The sequence below is a fragment of the Gavialis gangeticus genome, unplaced genomic scaffold (genome assembly GCF_001723915.1).
Source record: "Gavialis gangeticus isolate Ggan-Ray unplaced genomic scaffold, GavGan_comp1, whole genome shotgun sequence".
Taxonomy (NCBI): Eukaryota; Metazoa; Chordata; order Crocodylia; family Gavialidae; genus Gavialis; species Gavialis gangeticus.
In genome coordinates, this window is record NW_017729033.1 from 56,601,305 (window position 1) to 56,623,334 (window position 22,030).

Here is a 22,030-nt window from a genome sequence, read left to right on the forward strand (position 1 = left end):
CCAGCCGCCCCCCCCCCCGCAAGTTCACTACACTATCCATTAAACCACTTCAGAAAACACACATTTGGAAGTTTAATTGCCCTGAGCGCAAACATTCAATGCTTTTTAAAACCTTTGAACAATTTCTTGGTAAGCAGTATATTGACCTGAACTGAGGGATTTAGGGTCAACTGCCTGTCCTACAAACACACAATGCCTCCAATTGGCTGGTAATGTTAGGGTGCCAGCTAATTAGGCAATTAAAAAAAAAGAACTGATGGAATACTGACATAGTAGCAAACAAACACCTGGTTGATCCTGTCTTTCTTTTGGGGGCATGAGCCAGCAACTGGGATGACCTGACTGCCTCCCCTCACTAGGGCTTCAAGAGAGTGACCCTGATTGTCTCTTGGATTCCAAAAATTCTGTATAGATTTTACAGAATCGACTGGGTTCATAAGGGAAAATCAAATCATTGCTCCTTTTGCAGGCAGCAGATTCAGAAAGTGGGGAAAGATTTTGCTTTCCCCTCACTGAAGAACGTGAGGTATTTCCTAAGGGGTACATCATAGATGCTATGTCCCAGAAGGTTCTGGGTTTGTTTTAATTGGTCTCTAGGAAGGGCATACAACATTAAGGCTAGCAAGACCATTGGATATTACTGTTCATATAGCCAGGAAAAGTGAAAACTGTAAAACGGTAACTAACAAGACAAACATTGTGGGAACTTGGCAAAAAAAAGCTAACTGCCCTATATATCTATGGGACTCCCAGCAGCATTGTCAGTAACAGGCTGTCTGACCCAGCTTTTGACTGAGTGCACATGGTTCCAAACCATTACCTGAGTAACTAGGATTATTAAAAATTGGCTTTAAGGCATGACAACAGAAAAACACTCTTTGTTTCTTTATGGACTGTTGAATGCATCCAACATTATGAGACTGCATGTCTGTGAGCTGGACTCATGGATTTCTGATCCTGCACCCAGCATTGAGCAAATAATCTACATTTTATACATGTATTTGGTTTCCCTAGAGAAGTCAGAAATTTTACAAATGTATTTGGTTTCCCCAGAGAAGTCAGAAAGCAGTGAGGCTACATATTAGTATGTATAGGTGTGCTGATGTAGATTTTGGGCCTGTTCACGTACATTTTTTATTTCCATTAGGGAACTTGCCCATTGCCATAAATCAGTACAGATGAATCAGTTCTTAAGACAGGTTAACTGTGAGAAAAATGGAAATAACAGCAGAACCACATTTAGCACTTTCTCACCTGCACTCATGACAACACACAATAAAAAAAAGGCAGTTATAAGCAGGATTATTTTAGAGCAAGATACAACATTTTTACAGAGCTCTATGGGCCCTGACTGTTTTTTCAGTTATGGCTTTAGAGCACTTTCTGTGTGCCTATCATGCAATAAATGTAACTTCTGTACCTGGCTTAACATTTTAAGAGTTCAATTCACAGCCAGTCTCCCATAGTGCTCTGGATGAAGAGAAAATATGGTTACTGGTTAGTTCTTTTTTTATTAGCGTCCATTCCTATGAATTGTGTAATCTAGCCTTTATTTGCCATTAACTTGGAGAAATATTACTACATTTAAATTAAAACAGTGAACACTGAAAGGTTACCAGTTAAACATAACCAGATTTGCTATTTTGGTCAATAGTCTTAAATCCTTTGAGGTGTTAAAAACAATCCCTACATTTGCTGCAATCCTGAAGTTCCTCCCTTACAAAAAGTTTATTTTTTCCAGCTGTGATAGGAGGCCATCCTGAGGTCAGTTAAATGTTAGCCTGCCCACTTGTCTAGGGCACTCCGCCCACCTATTTGCCATACCTTTGTTGTAGCTAAAAAAGTAGTTGTTTCCAGGTAGGAGGCTGCCCATTTAATGCCCTGATGCCAAGGGCACAATACACAGCCCTGTACTGCCTCTGCACTGTGTCCCATGCCTTGCAGATGGCATCCAGAAATCACTACTATTACTCCTCTGGCCCCTTAATTGGGCCACACTTGGCCTCTGCCCCAAATTTAGCCTCAGGCGTCTTTGGATATACCTTGACTCAGCCTCTGGCCCAAACTTAGCCTCAGGTGTCCACAGATATGCCTTGCCCACATGCCCCCCCACTGGGGCCTCAACTGTGTCCCCTCACTGAGGCTTCTGCTCCAACCAACCTATGCATTGTCCTTCAGGCCCCCTTGGACCCTACTCTATGTGGCCTCCAGCAGCCACTCTGCCCCCTCACTGGGGCTTCTGGGCCTTGCGCCCCTTGGGCTTCAGGTGTCCATAGATGAGCCTAGACCCTGCCTCAGGCCCCATTCAATGGGCCTGAACCCTGTGATTTTCTGTTGGGGTGTGCTTACTAGTCTTTCCCCTCCACAGGGTCACTCATAAGGCAGAAGGGGCTGAGGCTTTCCAGCACTCCGTACTTGCCTTTCACTAGGGAGGCACAGGTGTGACATTTCCTGGAGACTGCCCCGCCGCAGGCAGCCCCACCACACCATCCAACCCCAGCAGGGTATAGTTTCAGGTCATGCCACTGGACCAGGAACCTCCCCCATCCCCATAGTTCCTACCCTGACCTCCAGATGTTCTGGAAGCAGCAGTACTGCGGCTGGGAGATGTTCACCCTTCAGCTCCCCAGATGCAACTGCTGGCCCTGCTCCCTGGGCCTGGTCTTACACTCAAGCAAACGGGCCCTCCTATAATCAGGTGGCCTCCTGGTTTCCGTGTGAGATAGGCTCTGATGTCACCTGCAGGCTGCTCTGCTGCCTGCTCAAGGCTTGATAGGCACCAAAAGTTCCCTGCCACCCAAGCCATGTCACATCATATAAATGTGTATTGTTACTAAAATCATAAATAATTTATATAGATGCATTCATAGGTATGGTGTGCTAAAGTAAGGAAAAGTGAGGGTTAAAATGTGAATCTACACATTATACCAAAGAATTGGCAGAGAAAAGGGAGCTGAGAAACACAAAACAAGTAAGGGCATATCCAACAAATGCATGGCCAAACAGGATGACTCCTTTATCCTTCCTTAGAGTCCAATGTGCTTTGTTAAATGCTTTCCCTTCACTTTAATAGCAGTCTTGACTGTTCACTTGTCTCACAAGCACCTTCCTCACATACTGTGCCATGGGCAGGAGAGCTCCTCATTAAGACTCACCTCCTCCTTTCTTTTAAATCCCTCCTAAAGTCAATTTTTATGATTTATCATGTACCATCCTACCCAACCATTATCATCTGACATTTGGGTGATAGTCAACTCTGATTACTCACTTATGTTAGCTTACCTGTGTTTGAAGTTACTGTGTCTCCATAGCAGGGGCCAGGCCAAGCCCTGTACTCACTAGGACAGAGGCTACCGGCATGCCTCATGGATGTCACATCCTCAGCTGGGCTTGCAGAGAAATGTTGAGCTCATGCTCCAAGAACATGTTCCATTGTACTGCCAGACAGGCAGCCAGTGTGTGACAGTTTAACACTGGGCTCTGCTCTCAGGTTGGGGTGGCGGTCAGAACCCTGGCCCCACATGGATGCAGGTCTGCAGCCCAAAGAAGGAGCAGGCAACTGGTGCTGGAAGTGCTGCCTAGGGCCTGGAGGTGCCAGGTGCAGGGAATAATGAGCCCCCCAGGGCACATGTCAGAAGCAGCAGGGCACATGGGGGGCAAGTGAGGGTCCAGACTAGCCCACACCAACCTGGAACCCCCTACTAAGCATACAGCAGTCACAGGGCAAGGGGAACACATGGACAGGTAAGACTGCTCATCGTGTTTCCCCATGGAGGCAGGAGACCAGGAGCACAGGTTCTTGATCACCTCAGCTCTCTGGACTGACACCTGATCACCACCTGGCCAGGAGAAGCCAGATACCCATAGGGGCTATGATGGGGTTTGTGACTCCCCTGGCCCCACATTGCTCCAAAGGGGTCAGCCTAAAACAGTAGGACAATCTGGACTGAACAAATATAGGGCAAGCCCTAAAAGACTGCAACTGCCTGAGGGACGGTGACTGAAGTGTCCAGCAGGGCCAGAGAGAAGCCTAAGACACAGCTATCTAAATTGTTATTGGTTCAGTTGTTTTACATGGGCCATGCACTGCTGATACTGGACTTGCAGTAGCAGCCAGAGGATGTAGCTGAAACATGTCAACTCTGGACAGCGCCATCCCTTCATCCTGCACCTGAGCTGCAAGGTCAGCTGTACAGGTCAATCAAGCATCTGTATGTAGAAAAAACTGGAGCTCTGAGTGGAAAGGGGTGGTGTGTAGGGTAGAAGGAGCCCCATAGAAGTTCCACATGTACCATGACCCATGCCAGCCTCAGCTAACTCTCTCTAAGCAGGTACCACTTCCTATATCTCTTTGCAATTACACAAAGTCATGGCAGGCAAGATCTGACAGCAATAGAGCGAGATGCCTGCTGAGCGTACAACATGGGGGCCCCATTTCAGTGTGGTTGCTTTGTCTGGGTCCTTCTACAGTTCCCTTAGTGTCTGATCATAGATTAAGCAATGTTATAAAGAAAATAATAGAAGCTTTAGTCCAGACAGGGTAAATGAACTGAATATATTATTTCTCACTCCCTCATGGGAAAAAACAAAGTTTCACACACAATGTAAGTAAAACAAAGATCCTCATCCCCAGATGATATACTCACTAGCAAACCCTGAATTATATTCACTAGCAAGAATGGCAGCCCTACCTACTTTGCTTTTCTTCTGAGGACTCTGGCATTATATTTGGATTCCTGTGCTTTACCTTACCATTTTTTAGCCTGTGTCGTATGTGCTTCCTGATAGGACTTGGCTAGTCTCTCTCTTCCAGTGCATAGTAGGCCACAAGCCAGAAACATTCACTTTTACCCAAGCATACATTTTTATCTATTCTTCCCTTTCATAGTTTTCTGAGAACAGAGACAAAGAATACTTTAGTCATTAAGAAAATTAAAAATGCTTTCTTCAAATCATAATCCACACACACTCATTTAATGCAAAGAACTAAGACCCAGAACAAGAAATAGAAATGAAGCTCAAAGAAAAAAAGAAAGAAAGAAAAGGAAGAATGAGTGAAAGAATGAGCTAAAGGTAGACTCTTAAAATATCTGTTTAGTCACTTGCTGCATACAGTTAAAATCCAAGGTTATAAGCTGTCTCATGCAGACTCTCTTGTTTCTGCAGTGCATAGTCTCATTCCTGCCCGATTCCTATATACAGGAAGACTTATTGTGGCTGAAAACATTTATATGTACAATATATTTAGATCCTTGAAAATTCCATTTAAATACTTGAATTTTGGGCCACTTGGGTATATTCCTCATTCCTAAATTCACTTGGTAATAAACAGTGAAAAATGTACCAAAAAAGAAAACAGTCTTTGTTTCTTTGTCTTCTAAAGTAATTTTTTCCCATTTGATTCAAAATGAGCTAAAATAAGCCAGCCAACAAAAATTAGCGTTGTGTTGTATTATCTTAGATGTATAGCTAAGGTGTGACTGCCTACAAATATACTGTATTAATAACATTGTATAAATGAGTGATATTTCTTTATCATTTTCTTTAAAATCTGAAGCAAGCAAACAGAAATGCATGCTTTACAGTCTTATGCTAGTAAGCAGGTTTATTAAAGGCAATGCTTCACTCCACATAAAACTGGAGATTGTTGAAAACAATATTAAGACCTTGTAACATGAAGCTATCATGTTTAAAGTATATTTTGATAACTAGCTCCTCATAAAACACAACCATGAAAATAACCCATTTTTCAGTTTGATTAAACAAATCAATAAATTCAGTGTGAGTCTACCTTAAATATTTCATGTAATTTGTCTGTAATGAAAGCAAAGCATATTTGAAAATGAAAGGGTGGAATCACAAATGGTGTTTAGATATCATTTATTAAACTAAGGATGAGATAAAAGCTTCCATCCCATACAGCCCAGCAGTAGTGAAACTAGTATAGTTCCTACCTCCCTCGGATCCAAACTCCTAGGTGCTGTAAAAGCTCGCAATGCCTCTGGAGCTGAATATTCTGTGGAGACATGAGACACTTAATCCCAGGTCCCCATCTGAACCAAATGCCATTGCAAATAGGAAAATGACCACATCACAAGGCTACTACATTGAGAGTTTCTCAATCTTTTCTGTTGACGTTGTTCTACTTTGCATACAATTGTCACTAGAGCAGAACTCTGATGTCCTCTTCCAAGGCAAATCCCCTCACCACAAGCGCTAGTCATTTTCATTTATCCTCTGTCTCTGAGCTAATCCATAGTTAATAAATTGTACAAAATAGAACCGTTTCAACTGAAGAGACTGAGGGAAACATATCTGTTATGTTTGTATAAGGCATCTGTAAATAAATCATTCAAACCATGTGTGTGGAGAAGAGTGCTGCCAGACTGGCAAGCACAAAATACATTATAAATATATTTTATAAAAGTAAAACCATACATTCACTGCCATTAGCAGATTCAACAGAAAGTAATTTTAGATTTGCATGTGCAGATTCAACATATCTGCATATCTGTCTCATGATATCCCAGAATACACTACAGATAAGTGATTGTGGCTCTCTCTTGAAAAGTACGTGATCTCGGTTCCACTCCCTTCTCCAAATAAGACAGAAAATGAATTTGAACCCAGGACTTCCACATCCTGAGTGATGTTTCAGAAAAATTCTGCTCAAATTAGTTTTTGATGTCTCATTAAAAAAAAAGTTAAAATATGAAATTGTATATATTACCAGGCATAGTTAAAGCAACTTGGCTTTCTAAGGGGAGGGAAAAAGAATTGTGACTGCTTACATGAGAATTTTCATTAGCAACCTCAGCATTTTCTATTGATGCAACAAAACTCAGATTTTTTCCATACTGAGAAACGTTTGTTTGGAAAGTGTAAGGATTTTCTTTATAACCTGATGAAATATGCAACATTAAAGGTAAATTGAAAAAAACTTAGATAAATCTAAAAACTTTATAGCAAAATTGCTCTCTCTTTTGACTTGGAGTTGTCTGTTACAAGATTTCAGTGTATTTTACTTTATATCAACTTGAGACTATCTTTTAGAATCACTTCCTCTTGTCTTTTAATTTTAATACTTAGCTACTGTTTTTTGTCTTCTTGGAAATGGCCCAATGTGATCTGATGACTTTATCAAGACAAACTGTAATATCTATTGTGTTTTCCTTTTACATGAATCTCTTTTATGTTGTGACATTTTAGTCAATAAGATACTATTTATAAACTAAATATGAAAATTGTAATTATTTTGTATAAAGTATGTAAAGACCTACAATAAAGATCTGAACATGTACACATTTATTTTAATGAACAATTTAAACTCCAGTAGTTTGAAAAAGTTTTAGGCCTAGTGTTTTATCTCCTGTCAAAAAAAGTGTGCTCTGTTTTTTTACTATTTTCTCTGTTCATAGGATCATAGGAAAGTAGGGCTGAAATGGACTTCACAGAGTCATCTAGTCCAGCCCCCTGCTCAAGACAACAGCATCCCTGATTAAACCATTTCAGCAAATTGTCTTTCTAATCTGCTCATAAAAACTTCCAAGGATTGAGTTTCCACAATTGCTGTAGGTAGCCTGTTCCAATGATTGACCACCCTTATAGCCAGAAAGTTTCTCCATATCTTAAAACTAAATTTTCCCTGATGAAGCTTGAGGGCATTATGTTTAGTCCTATCCCCTATGGCTTCAGAGAAAATTGCAGTACTTTAGTGTGTATTTCCTTAGCTTATTACTGAGGATGTCATAGGAAACGCCATCAAATGCCTTGCTAAAGTCAAAGAATATCACATCCACTTCTCTCCCCTCTTTGCACAAATAGCACAAATGATAAGCCAACCATATCATAAAAAATCAGGTGCATGAATACAGAGTTTGCACAAACGTAAAAGAAAATTTTCCATTAAAACCATGTGCATGTTGGAGCTACTCTGGGCATATTGCCAAGACAAATGGGAATTTTAATATAGGTTAGCATTTGCCTTTTATTTTATTTGTTCTCCTTTGAAGAACCACTGTATAATCAATACATGTGACTAAATGCAGTGAAGTAAGAATATTGCATGCCATTATGAAAATTGCCCGTGTTGGTCCATTACTTAAAAATAATACCATCATTGTAATCATAAACTTTTATGCACCCCAATATAATTGTCAACATGTGGATCACTGCAGTTTTATAAGATGTCACTATATGATTACTCTGTTCACTTAGGCACAGTGTGCCAGAAAACATTTTCCCATGCAATAGCTAAAGAACAAAACTTGTATTATGGTGGAAAGAAGATGGGATATATTGAATGATCAGGTAATGAAAGATTACAGATCCATGCTTAGTAACATAATAGTGTATATAATGCTATGCTGGAAACCATGCCAACATAAAGCTTACATAAGAAAAGTAAGTATTTGTTGAGAATTTTTCATGTTTCATTTTTATATGCCTATGTAGATCTCCAAGGTCCTGATTTTTCCCCTAATGTAATTATTAGGGAGAACACAAATTTAGTTTTATTAAATTGAATCTGATTGTTGAAATGTGGTATTTAAAATGCAGAATATAAAGATAATTTTTGGCTGGATAACTCATTTAACTGTACTGTTCATATTCATTTCAATGGTGCCTTCACCATCTGTCTAATTTCAACTGAAACAAACAAATCAAATAAAAGTTTTCACAGTCTACAAGGAGCTGCAAATAGAAAGCACTTAAGTGGCTGTCTCATATAGGGTATATCAGTACAGAATGTCCTCACAGGGCCCCATTCTAGGTACAATAAATTGTGATAGTCCATGAGAACAGGTATTAGCAAGTATACAGTGTGTGGAAGGAAACATCTGTAACAGAAAAAGCCTAGGTAGTATCAGGTACAGCTATTCCTATTCTGACAATATCTTGTTTTTCTTAATGCAGAACCACCTTCTCCCTGAACATGAAATCTCACCATCGTGCCCTGAGCCAGATGTAACACTGTTACTACTGTACTGTTATGACAACCTCTCTGTTGGACTTATTTGCATACTGCCATTGGTATGCAAGGTTGAACTAGCAGGATTGTGTCTCTTATCTGCAAATCCCATATTGGTATGTATGGATGAGGGGATAAAAAATTATTTTATGCTTGTTTACACTGTGATTAAATGTTTTAACTGTGTTTAACATTTTGAATATAAGAGGCCAGGATTGTTAGATTTGACTGTATTGACCCTGTCTTCTAAACCATAAAGTTCCTAAGGGGCTGCTACTATAAAGCGGAGTAATGAAGCTATGGGGTCAGTACTCACCATGACCTGTGTGAGAGTCTAAGGTGAAGAGATCACCAGCTCAGGAATCACAAGGGGAGGAAGAGAGACTTCAGACTGGAGCTCTTCTAAGGGGAAGGTACTTACCTGGCAGGGGAAATACCATGGTCACCACAGTGGTTTTCCACCATGATCACCAGGTCAAGATCACCTTGAATGACATTGTTTAGTTAAGGGTGAAGACTTGTCCAATGCATTGTGGGCAGGCCCCTGTATGAAAGTCTACTATAGCTTCCTAATGGGAGGATTTTGGCTATATGCTTTATTTTATAGAGATGAGGGATTTCTCCATAGCTTGACCCTTTGGTCTTTTGGCTAAGGGCAAGCGAGACTCAGACACATCTGAACTCCAAGGCCTCCAGACTTAGGGCCTGCATATAGGATGCCTGCCATGGATTTGGGAGCATCTGAAGCCCCAGGCTGAAAACTATGGGAGGTAAGAAATTTGCTAGTGGTAGCACCACACAGAGTTGAATTATTGAGCTCTGCTCACTTAATAGAATTTGGAACTGATTTGGCTAATTTGTCCAGAGACACAACATTTAAAAAAAAAGGATGGTATGCCATCTCACCATCCAACCAGAAAGAGATGAATGCTGATAATGTACAAATCCCTTTAATGAGTCCAGTCTGAGCCCATTACCCACTGGGTCCTAAACAGCTGAAATCATTAGGGTGATAGCAAGTCATGTAGAAGCCTGTACTTGCTAAATCTTGAAAGACCTGAGCCTGCATCTAAGAGAGGTGGGTTGTCTCTGCAACCAGAAGAGAAGCAGAGCCTCTACCTCCCCACAGCAGTGACAGCACTCCCCATCCCCCAGCAGTGTCCAAAGAGTGGCAACAGCAGTAGTGAACCAATGTGCCAGTAGTGGTGAGACAAGGAAAACCTTGGACTAAGAGCTGCACTAGCTCTACTAACTACACTGTCCACTCTGTGTAGGACTAAGCAAGAACTCATAACTTATTGACTGTGTCCAACTGTTAATAGAGGATGAAGTGTCCCTTTCCTGTCTTAATAAACCCCATTAGAGTTTGATATTGCTTGCCAGTGGGTATGTCTGTTCACATTGGAACACCAAAGCAGAAATTACTTTCCCAGGTTTCTGAATAAGAACTCAAGCCAAGATAATCAATTTGTGTAAAGACCCTAAGGTGAACTTGGCCCTTGCAGCTGTCATCAGGTGCCTGGCAGAAGAGTTATACAATGTAATCTCAGCAGGAGGGGGTTTCCTTTGCTTACATAGAATTGTTTTTTCTGCCTGTGCTGGAGTTCTGTTCCAGTCACTACCACTATCTATGAGGGGATGAAAAAAATCCAGAAAAAAATAACAATCACCCCACCCCCTTTTCTCCTAAGATACATAAATGCTTTTGTTTCTGATTGATAAACCTGTGCAATATTTAATATCAGTAGGCAGAGGCAGATCTAGAGGGAGCACAGTGGTACAACCTCCACTCCCCACCTTTTCTGACCATGCAGCAGGGGCAGTAGCCTGAGACTAAGTCCTGGAGAAAGTAAGAATGTCCACCACCTTTCTCCTCCATGCTCAGAGGCATGCATCTTCCCCATCCTCTCCTCTTTTATTCCCCTCTCCCTTGTTTGCTGCTGCCAGTGTCCACACTGTCCTGGGGATGAAGGGATCTTCTGTCCCACTCCAGTCAGGCTGTACCAGGGCTTGACTTAGCTGGAGACACTAGTGGCAGTCGTGGCAGTAGGTGAGCAGGTTCACCTTCTTTGCCTGCTCCCTCCTGGATGCTCTCTACCAGCCCAGAAGCTGGAATGGGATAGGGGAACCCATATGTCTACCGCTGTTCCAGGCTCAGACCAGGCCTCACACAACCAGAGCAAGAAAGTAGCTCCACTTACCCCTGGAATGAGTGCAGCCAGTGGGGATACCAGCAGTGGCAGGCATGTGGATGGAGGGGCCATACCTCTGAGCATGGACAAGAAGGGAGAGGGGAAATGCTTAAAGTCATCAGCTGCTACTTCCAAGACATATTCTGCCCACCCTGGTGGGAAGGAAGAGAGGGAGAAGGCTGAGGGCAGGGAGTGCAGCCACCCCTGCAGTGCCAGTCACTGCTTCTGCACCCCTCTTTGCAAAATCCTGGATCCACTTTTGTCAGTAGGCCTAATTGTCCACTAATGACTGGTATTGTACCAATTTACATGAGGAGAAAACTGGGCCTAGAAAATTCTATCAGTGTTCTAGTCTAATCAACTGCTGCTAGTATGCTAGGAGTGTGAAGTAAAGTCAAAGACAACTGTATCACTGAGCCATGGCCATGTGTATTTTTATTAAAAAACATGTAAGTCCTGTGAAAAAGGTGATTCTGCCATCCATTTCTTCTCATGTATTTTCCTAACGAAACCTCTTGTTCTACTGTGTATTTACCATGCTGGTTAGCAGCTAGGCCTAACTTACTGAGATCTCTGTGCTTCAGAAGCCAAGTCTCCTTCAGTTATGCCTTTTTTTTAACAAGTTCCCAAATGTGCTCAGTAGATTGCTGAAAACTGAAAGCTGACATTGAAATCACTTATAACATGAACCTAATGTTTTCACAAAGTGACCACAAGGTAGGGGTATGTGTGCATGTGTCCCAGGGGTACTGAAAAATAAGTGGTTTTGCTTAAACAAGAATATCCTAAATAAAGTTGTTAGGCATTTGCAAGCACTAACTTTGTAGCTGGTTGGCTCTTTTTATAGCTGATTAAACATTTTTATGGAGTGATAATTACTTTGTATATATGGCTGGTCTCAATTTATTGCATGATTAACCAGTCAATGCGTAATATATATAACATATGGGCAGGGCCCTGCACTATACAAACAGATGCAAAAATGTTGCAGCCTTATCCTCTTAAATTAATCACATTGCTGAAGGAATGCCATTTCACAAGTGTTCTTACACACAACAATTTACTGAGTTTTGCATAGTGCACAGGTAAACACTAAGAAGTTTGTGAACCTTTTTTCAGGTCTGTAGCAGCTTGTGGAAACTTGATCTGCCTTTCAAACCATTCTGGAGCTGTGAGGTTCAAAGGTGGTTTAAAGCATAAAGTAGAGCATAATTTAATGTCCTCTCTATATCTCTTCTGTCATGCGTTTAGTTAGGTGCCCCCCTAGAGACCTTTTAAAGCCAGCATACAGGTTCACTGAACCAGTTCATCCCATTAAAATGTGCTAAGCACAGATGGAATGAACTGGTTCAGTGATCTTTAGTTACCTATAACCCTGTAAAATATTGGGAAAGCTCAACTGGCTAAATCAGTCATAAAAACATCTGCTGTTCAAGTATGTAGGCCCAGCTGGAAGCATGTGCCTTTAAAAATGAAATGCTATTTTCTACAAAGCAATATACTTCCAGGTCCTCATTCATCTGATGTTCAAGTCAGACTGTACTCTGCCCATTAGCACAGTCAATGTAGGCCTCTGTGGAGTAGACTGACACACTATACAGTTACCCTTCAAACTTCTATGACTTATCTAGCCAGGTATGGTGCTCCAGCATCCCACACAGTTATAGGTAACTGAAGTTCACTGAACCAGTTCATCCCATCTGTGCTTAGATCAGTTCAAACTATCAACAGTGAACCTTGTAAGATACATAGCATTCATTTAAAGGTCTTGGAATCCTGGTGCCATTTATAATAGTGCCCGAAATGATTGTCTGCACTTTCAAGGGATTGCTTGATTCTATTATGGCGAAGCATACAGTTACCATTTGCCACCATTGAATTTAATGGAAACAATCATTTATTGCTAGTGAAGGTCTGATCAGGATGATGAATAAAACAGTGTTCTGCTGTAGTAGCTAGGAACATAAGCCAAAGACCAAAATAAAATCATGATTGCTTATTGACAGTTTGAAATGCCAAAAATAAGAAACTGCTATGTGTAGAGATAACTTACCTCCTTCCATAAGGATTTCATGAAAATTCATGTGAAATTATTTACACAGCTACCAGGAGATTATGCTGGAGCACTAAAGCAAGAAGATCTACTAATTACCACTGTTTCTGCATATCACCACAGAGATTCTGAACAGGTGTTTCAATAAAACCCTGCCTTCCATTTATTGTTACAGATGAACAAATACAGTCTGGCTGCAATGAAAAGGTTAATGCACCTTTAATTCAAAATCATCAGTGTACTTACTCAGAGCTCACTTATGCCTTACAAGTTAGGCCTATGAAAAGGGCAGTTTAGGGCTTACATTGGTCATGCCAAGATTGTGTTACATGGATGCACAGTTCCATGGAGCTGCCACACAGGCAAGGGCCATGTCATCGCTATGTCTTTTCAGGTACGCTTCTTATTCGGGGGGGGGGGGGGGGGGTTACAAATTGGGGTGATGAGTCTATTCTTTTGGAATCCTTATGGAAACAACAAAATCACATGAGGAACAATTATGCCTGGTCACTATATTATAATAGAAAGAAAGGAATAGTTTCTTGTTCCCATTCTGCCTCAGCAGCTGTGCTGGAAAAATCTCAAGCCAAAATGTGAAGAAGTGTTATACAATTATAGACCTGAATGATCCTCTAATACCGTAGGGACCAAACTTTTGGGCAGGTATGCCACAAATTAACCCTGTCTCCCCTCCCCAACAAGTGGTACTTTAATCCATTTCCCTTCCCTGATCTGCTGCTCAGCGTTCTGCTCCCAACCTTGGGTCCCTCAACCAAAATGCTGCTCTGCTTTCTGCCTCTTGCCTTGTACTCCCTGCCTGATTTGATGCTCCCTTCCTTGTCTGCCATTGTGCTGTCTGTCTCCTGTTATGTGATGCACACAGAGGTTTCCCATGCTGCATGTGCTGCAGGTTGGTCAGCCCTGCATCTAATCCAACACTTCCTGAAGAGAAGCAGGATTTGCTGCTCTTAAGCCACCCTGAGAAGATGCCTGTCCACCTTTTCCCTAAAAACCTTAAATGAAGGATATTTTCTAAATGTATTCATTTAGGAGTAACTAGTTTTTGACCAAAATTTAACAGCTGACTTTGATTTTTAAAAATCTGACTTAAATCTAGTTTGATTTGTCTTTGTTTTATGAAAAGTGATAGAATTAAATGTTTTCAGACAGTTTGCTGCCATTCTTTGAAATTCTGTCTCAATTTCCCTACATTGCAATGTCCATTCCTATCACTTACCATTGTGTAATGCACTTCCATCTATTCCACAGAAACTGGATGACAAAATGATACACTGAATCAGCATGCAAGGGTGTTATGAAGCAATTATGTTTGATGGTGCAGATGTGTTCAAATTAACTTTTTTCCCTGACTTCAGAAAATCTGCATCAGAGACTTAAGGGAGCATTTCTTATGTTATTAAAAATAAATTACTTGCAAAATAGGGCTGTGATTGATCCCATTCTAACATTTTAGAGAACTGAGAGAGAAAACACGCATGCTTTGTGCAGTTAACAATTGATTACTCTATAGTTTTGGCCCTGGATTATTCTTCATGAAGAAAAGAATTTTAAAGTGATATTTTTACTTCTTGAGAGATTTAACATTTTAAAATTAATTACCCTTCGTCTTTTCTTTCTAATTTTATGCTGATTAACTTGTAAGACGTTGTGCTACCCATATGCCAATATGATAAGACATCAGGATTGACACCAAGAGTGATTTGTCTCAAAACAGAATAAGAGCTGTCAAGCATCCAAACAAGATTTTTGGCAAGGCTGCTTTTTAAAAGGAAGGTTTTATATTATTAACACCCATAGTATAGTTGAAAGGAAACATTAAAGACAGCTTGTCCTTTAAAAAGCCATCAGGATATCCTTTGAAAGTAGTTTAAAAGGATTTCAACAGTCTGCAATTAATTATTTTATATAACATAACTGAAGGTAAATTTAGTAGTTTTAATATATTTTCATACAGATAGAAAGCATGGCATTAAAATTCTTTACATAGTTTGTTCAAGTAAAGCCAAGGACTTTAGCAAAACAATATGTGGTAAGGTCACAAATAAAATCACCTCAATTCAATCTAAGCAGCTTATTTTTCAAACATACAAAACTAATATTAATCACTGATTCTGAGCCAGAACCTATTCCCTTGAGGATGCAGTGATCTCAAAGAGACTAATCATACTTCTTATCAAAATCAATGGCAAATCTACTGACTTCAATGGAAGCATGAGTAGACCTAAATTCTGTTGAGATAATTATTTTTTAATAGTTTTCCTGAACTGACAGTCAGGTCAATTGCACATTTTAATGCCCAAAGCAAAGGCTTTTAAAGGTGACTGAAGATTAATATTGCAAGCAGCATCTTAAAGGAAGGATAACTCTGGTATACTAAATTCACTACTTACCTGAAAGTAAATAAGTATTATATACTAACTTCCTGAAAGATATACACTTGAATACCATGAAAGCAAGCTGTCATAATAAAATCAAGTGCTTCTTTAGTTCACTTAAAAATCAGCTTTCATTCCAATGTAATGAGCTACTTGAAAGTAAAGTATATAGAAACCACACATGTCCTTGTTCCTATTTTGAATGACTTCACTTATTAATGGAAGACAGAGACATTGTAAATAGTTCTGAAACTGGGAAGAGGTTTTTTTATTGTTTGTGGGTGTGAAGGGTGGTGGAGGGGCTCTGTGTGTTGAGTCGGGAGGGGCAAGGGATGGGGGTGGGGTTATAAGGGTAATATTTTTGTTTCAACCATGTGTATGTCCTGATAGTGATGATGGAGATGGGCAGGGGGTAGGGGAGTGTGGGTGGCAAGGCCGATGGGCTGGAGTGGGAGGGTGGGGAGGGTCAGCCCAGCCTCCTGCACCTAGTGCCCTGGCTCTTGCTGGTGGGTGCATGGCTGTCCTGGGGCCTGGGCAGGGGGCCCTGCTGGGACCAGCAGGGCCAACACCAGGGTCAGAAGGAGCATGGGGATCTGATCATCACTGGCAGGGGCACAGCTGGAGAAGCTGGGCATTGGGCATTATTAGCAGGGCCAGGGGTAGGGGCTCAAGCAGCCCTCATGCAGGGGGCAGGGGAGGGAAGAAGGGAGCTGCCACAAGATGCCCTGCACTGAGCACTGGGCACATACACTGGGCAGGAAAGGAGCTGGGCAGGGATCAGGGAAAGGAGCTATGTTTCCAAGATGGCTATCAACTGCTGGCAGCTGGGTCTGGCTTCAACATGGCTGCCAAGGGCTGGAGGCTAGAACATCCCCCGGTTGCCACAGGTGCACATGGCAGGGCTTGAGGGACTTGACACTAGATTTAGACACATGTAGGCACCTGCCAAAAATCACTTACTTTCACATTAGCCTAATTAGCTTACTAGTCATGCTTAAATGCATGTGTAGATGTGTTCATTAAGTATTTCTACCAAGTGCAACCTCACTTATCTCAAATACCATTTTCTATGAGGAATCATAAGAAATTCAGTAAACCTGTCCACTGAGTACATAGTGAAGATATTCTGGAAGGAGATCAGTACCTGGCCAATAGTGAGAGTGCCCTCACATTTTTAAAGTAAGGACCATTTTAAAATAAAAGGTTTTGCTATATTTATACTCTAAAATTGAGTGGAAAGAAATTTGTCCTAATGCTGACTGAAGCAATTATACAAATACTACTTATTATGAATATAGTGTCTCTGTTAGATAATGAAACATTTGCATACTTTTCACTTTTTTGTGATTAGTTCTACTTGTGCCTTTTCTCTAAAGAGCATTGCCAAGAACTTCCTGTGCATATGTTATTTGTTTTGAATATTCTAAAAGTAACGTTGGTCTCACTGAGTCAATGGGAACTTTCCCATTGACCTCAAAGTAGAGATTTCACTTTTTGTTGTATTCATTGTATATTTTGTGAAACTGGTCATCTAGGTCACAGTCAGTTGTGTCTACTCCTTGACTGGATGGCTAGGATATTTTTAATAGGATGAAAAATAAGTATTACCAAACTTTTGTGGTTTTTTTCATAAATATCCTGTTGAGAAGCTTTGTGGATTTATGCATATATTCATAGATCTCTATCAGTTATACAGTTATTTATGAATAATGATATGTTATCTCCTATGATTTACAGCAAGTTAGAAGTACTTAATCACAATAATGGCTACAAATTAGGAAACTTTTTAACCCCTGCTAATATTTTTGCATAGAGGTCTCTAAACAGTATTTACTCTCTCTGTTTGGGGGTTTAATTCTCAGCCACACAGACCAGGTGTAGACATTACCATTTTTCCAGTTAAGGTGCTTGAAAGCCAGTCTAAACCTGTAACAGAACAGAAGTTCAGTGCGCATAGGCCAGTTTAAAAATGATAGAACCCAGTCTATGATAGACTGGATGGCTGCAGTATCAGATGTAATTTCTTTAGGTTAGACCAGTCTATTGAACTTCTGTCCAGGATCCCCACCCAACTCAAGTTAGGCTTCAGTCCCCTGGCATCCCAGAAACCTTTGTGGCTTCTCCATTAACCCTTCCTTTCAGGGCGGGCCAGACAGCCCTGCCTTTGGGCTATCACAGAGCTGAGATGGCAAAGCCTCTGGTTTCCAGCCCTGCATCCTGCCTGTGCCTGTCAGCTGGGCTGGGTAGGGGAGATAGGGGAGACTGCCCCTACCCCAGCCCTGCACCCCACAACCAGCATAGCTGGGGGGCGGGGCACATGGTGGGGGCTTCCCCTTTCCCTTGCTGCCTGGCTAGAGTGGCTTCTCTCCTCAGGCCCAGCCTCCTCAGTGTGGCATCACCCTGCCACCTGTCAGAGAGGAAGGAAGGGCGGAAAGTGGAGGTCCCCACTAGACCTGGCTCCCCCAGATCCAGCCACAACAGCTGGGGGGGTGGAGGCTGTGTGGCAGGGAGCACTGTTCCCCTACCCTGCCTGCCCAACTGCCTGACAGAGGCAGGCAAGAGCTGTTGCTCGAAGCCAGACTGACCTCTGTCCTGGGAACTGGGGGATAAGACGTAGAAGACAATGAGGGATGCACCCCCTTGGCTGTCCCACCTGCCCTCAGCAATCCCTGGCCCACTGGGAGGCATTCAGGAGGTCTTCTGGCCTCGAGCAGTGTAGGCATCTACCTGTTTCCCCACAACCAAAGGGCAAACCATTCTACCCATCTCAGAGAAACTCATGTAGATTGGATAAATTCTGCCTCAGGCTTTTTGTACTTCAGTACTTAGCCATAGGTATCACTTTTATTCTAGGCTCTTCTCTTCCCACCCCATGCAGATTTTATCTTACAAATACAACTATTATAATATTCTTACCTTCTTTTCTGCACTCTCAACAGGTAAAGGGCACACTAAATTTCCAAATAATTCCTAAAATCAGAGCCGGCAGCATTGTTCTGCAGCTTGATGAGGTTTCAGTGCCTGAAAACAGGTCTCAAGTGTTGCTAAATCTGTTTTTAGACTGAGACACCTTTTCATTACTCCTCTGAAACTGTGAAACTGAAACACTGGTGTCACCTTATGGCAGCTGTAGTTTCCCTTTTTGGGAAGGAAAACATTTTGTACTCTACCAGCAGCTTTCACTGTCTTGAAACCAGTGCTATCCACTTTAGAGAAAATATATGGGGTCTGAAAATCTTCCTTCCTGACATCTTATGTGTAATCAGAATAATCAATCTGACACCAGGGAGTACATTTTCACAAAGTGATAATTGAGGATTTCACCATGTGATTCCCATTGATGTTACAGGAGGTCACACAGCTAAATCCTGGCATTCTGCTTTGAAAATTCCACCCTGCCATCAATTTGATGGATTGGAATTCATAACCAAGTGAGCTGTTATGAATAAGAGGGGAAATACAGATTTTATTAAAGGAAATATCAATATAACAAAATGATATTTGTAACAATAACAGTTTGCAGCTATTTTACTTTGTTAATAGGGCAGTTCACTAAAATAGCAGTTACTCTAACTTTCTTAATGTTATCAGCAGCCTTGTCATTCATATTAAATGTTAAGAAAGCATTTCTGTGCACAATCCTAATGCTCTGGGAATACACTCAGGTTTCTACCCTATATCCTGGGTTTCCCTGCTTGTGCTGATCAGCTACAATTGAAGAGAAAAATGCTGACAATTATTTTTTTTCACATGGAGGTATTATTATGGATCCAGATGCTGTTTTTAGTGATTGCTTCTCCTGGATTCTGCCAGTATCATCTGCTCCAGTTGCCTGAGTCCTCCCACTCTCTGCTTCCTAGAGTAGCACTTTCTGCTCCACTTATGGAGTAGCACCAAATTAGTAAACACAGAAAAACAGGATTCCAGTCAGGAGAGGAGTCCCACATAAAAGAAATATCTGGAATATCTCTGACAGCAGAAAGGAAGTGGAAGGACTGAATACTACCAGAAAAGAAAGTGGATGAAGTGCGTGAAAGAGGTGAAGGAAGACCAAATTATGTCTAATGCAAAAGAAAGTGATCAAGGATGACAAGGTCTCGGCTATACCTCCTTCATTCTTAGTTAGCCCCATCCACAATAAGAATCAAAACAGTGTTCCAGAAATGGTAATAGATTTTGTTGCAAGGCACCACCAATCAAGAGTAGGCACTACGCAGTAGGGCTGTGCGAAATTTCGCCGGCAGTTTCATTTCAACACTGTTTCAATTCATTTCGAGCTCGAAACAGAGAAATCAAAATGTAACAGAGAGCTTCAAAACAGCCTCAAAATGAAACGAAGCAAGTTCAAACATTTTGACATTTTCTAAACATTTCAATTTTCAAAGCTCAAGCTGGCCTTGCCTTCAGGGAAACAGAAAATGAAGTAAGGAGAGGGAAGGAGGAAGGGGGGGAAGGAAGGGGAAGGAATGCTCTCATTATTGACCACGTAGCTGGCCAGTGACTGTCATCCTTCCCTGAGGTCCCTTCCAATCCCAATGCTCTGGGGGAGGGGTGGACAAACTGCATAAAAAGCAGCACTGTTTTGCCTGTTAGCAGCTGGAGATGCACGGCCCCAGAATCCAGACTCCCACTGCACCTATCTCCTTGACAGCTGGCAGGCTTTGTGGTCTCAGCAGGGCCTAGCAGGCTTGCAGTTTTCACCCCCCTGTGCCCTAAGACAGACACAGTCCCACAAGCACCCATGACAGAAGTTTTGCCTGTCAGCAGCCAGAGGTGCGGGGCCCCAGAAACCCCTGCACCTATCTCCTTGAAAGCTGGCAGGCTTTGTTGCCTCAGCAGGGGCTACTATCCCTGCAGCTTTCACCCTGCTGCACCTTAACAAACAGTGTCACCCATGTCACGAGTTTTGCCTGTCAGCAGATTGAGGTGCAGTTCCCCCCAAACCCCTTCACCTATCTCCTTGAAACTTGGCAGGCTTTGTGTCCTCAGCAGGGGCCATCAGGCCTACAGATTTGACCCCACTGTGGCTTAACATGTACACGTGACATGAGTTTTGCTTTCAAGATTTTTAGGTACAGTACCCCCAAACCCTCTCCACCTGTCTCCTTGAACCTTGGTAAGCTTTGCACCCTCAGAAGGCGCTACCATTCCTGCAAGTTTCAAGGAAATCAGGCCAGAAATGATAAAGTTATAGGCTGTTTTGAGCTTCACCACTATAGCCTATGGGAAAAACATTGAAACAATGTCAAAACAGTCAAACTGTTTTGACAAAATGAAACAGAAGAGTGGTTTCAAATCAATACAAAATTTGAAATGAAATGCTGTTTTGTCAAAACATTGAAATGCAAGTCAAAACAGAATGGTGCCGTTTCGCACAGCCCTACTGCACAGTACAATAATGTAGCCTTTTCTACTTAGTGGCCCTTGCTCACACTTGAAGTGCTCCCTCCAACACACAGAGAATATGGAAAGTACTGGGCCTGGAGCTAACCCATACGTGCTAGCAAGAAATTCCTGACAGAGTCCTTGTTGTCAGCCAGTTACAAGCATTTTTCTCTTCCTGAGTTAAAGTGCATGCTTTTATGCTGAAGTTATGGTGATACAATGTTGCTGTCACAAACCCAAGCACAGGGTGAGGGGATGGGGTGAAGAGGCTCTGAGCTCTGAATTCCTGTCTAGTGTGCTGCTACTTGCCCTAAAGTACAGACCAAAGTTACTCTGGCACAGCTCCCTACCCTAGCAACCTACTCTGCCCTACCCTACAGCTGTACCAGGGGATTCTCTGCCAGCCCTGTATGGCCACCCCATGGTTATGAGAGAATGGAGATGGCCAGCCTAAAATATCAGTCATCTAGCAATCATTGCTTCCACAGGCAATTAGTTAGGAGCCAAAGATTCATTACATAAGATAAAAGGATGACACAAATAAAATTGACTAGAGATTTGGAGACCAAAAAACAAAACAAAACAGGGAAAGTTCCTTACTCTCTCATCTACTATGCCTTAGCCTTCCTGAAAGTCTTCTCAGCATCACCTTCCTGCTGATTTTGGACAGCGCTGACTGCTGGAGTCTCTCTGACCCTTCCTAACCCACAGCTAATTGCCAGTCTCCTTCCAACGAGCTCCCCCACCCACATTCTCAACAACCACCAAAACTCCATAGAAAGTTCTGATTTGCCTGAAGTATCTGACATCCCTTTGGCTGAATGGGCCATTCCACTCAGATGCCTTTGCTATAGAAAAGTTAATTTGCCAAATACAGACAAACAGTGTCTCGGGCCCAACCGCTTCTGCCGTTCTGTCTACACAAGATGTTTATTGTGCAATTAACTAATTAGCTACACAATAAATATCTTGGTGTTTACATGTGTGTCCCATTAGGCTGGAGTAAACTAATTTACTCTGCAGCAGGATAGAG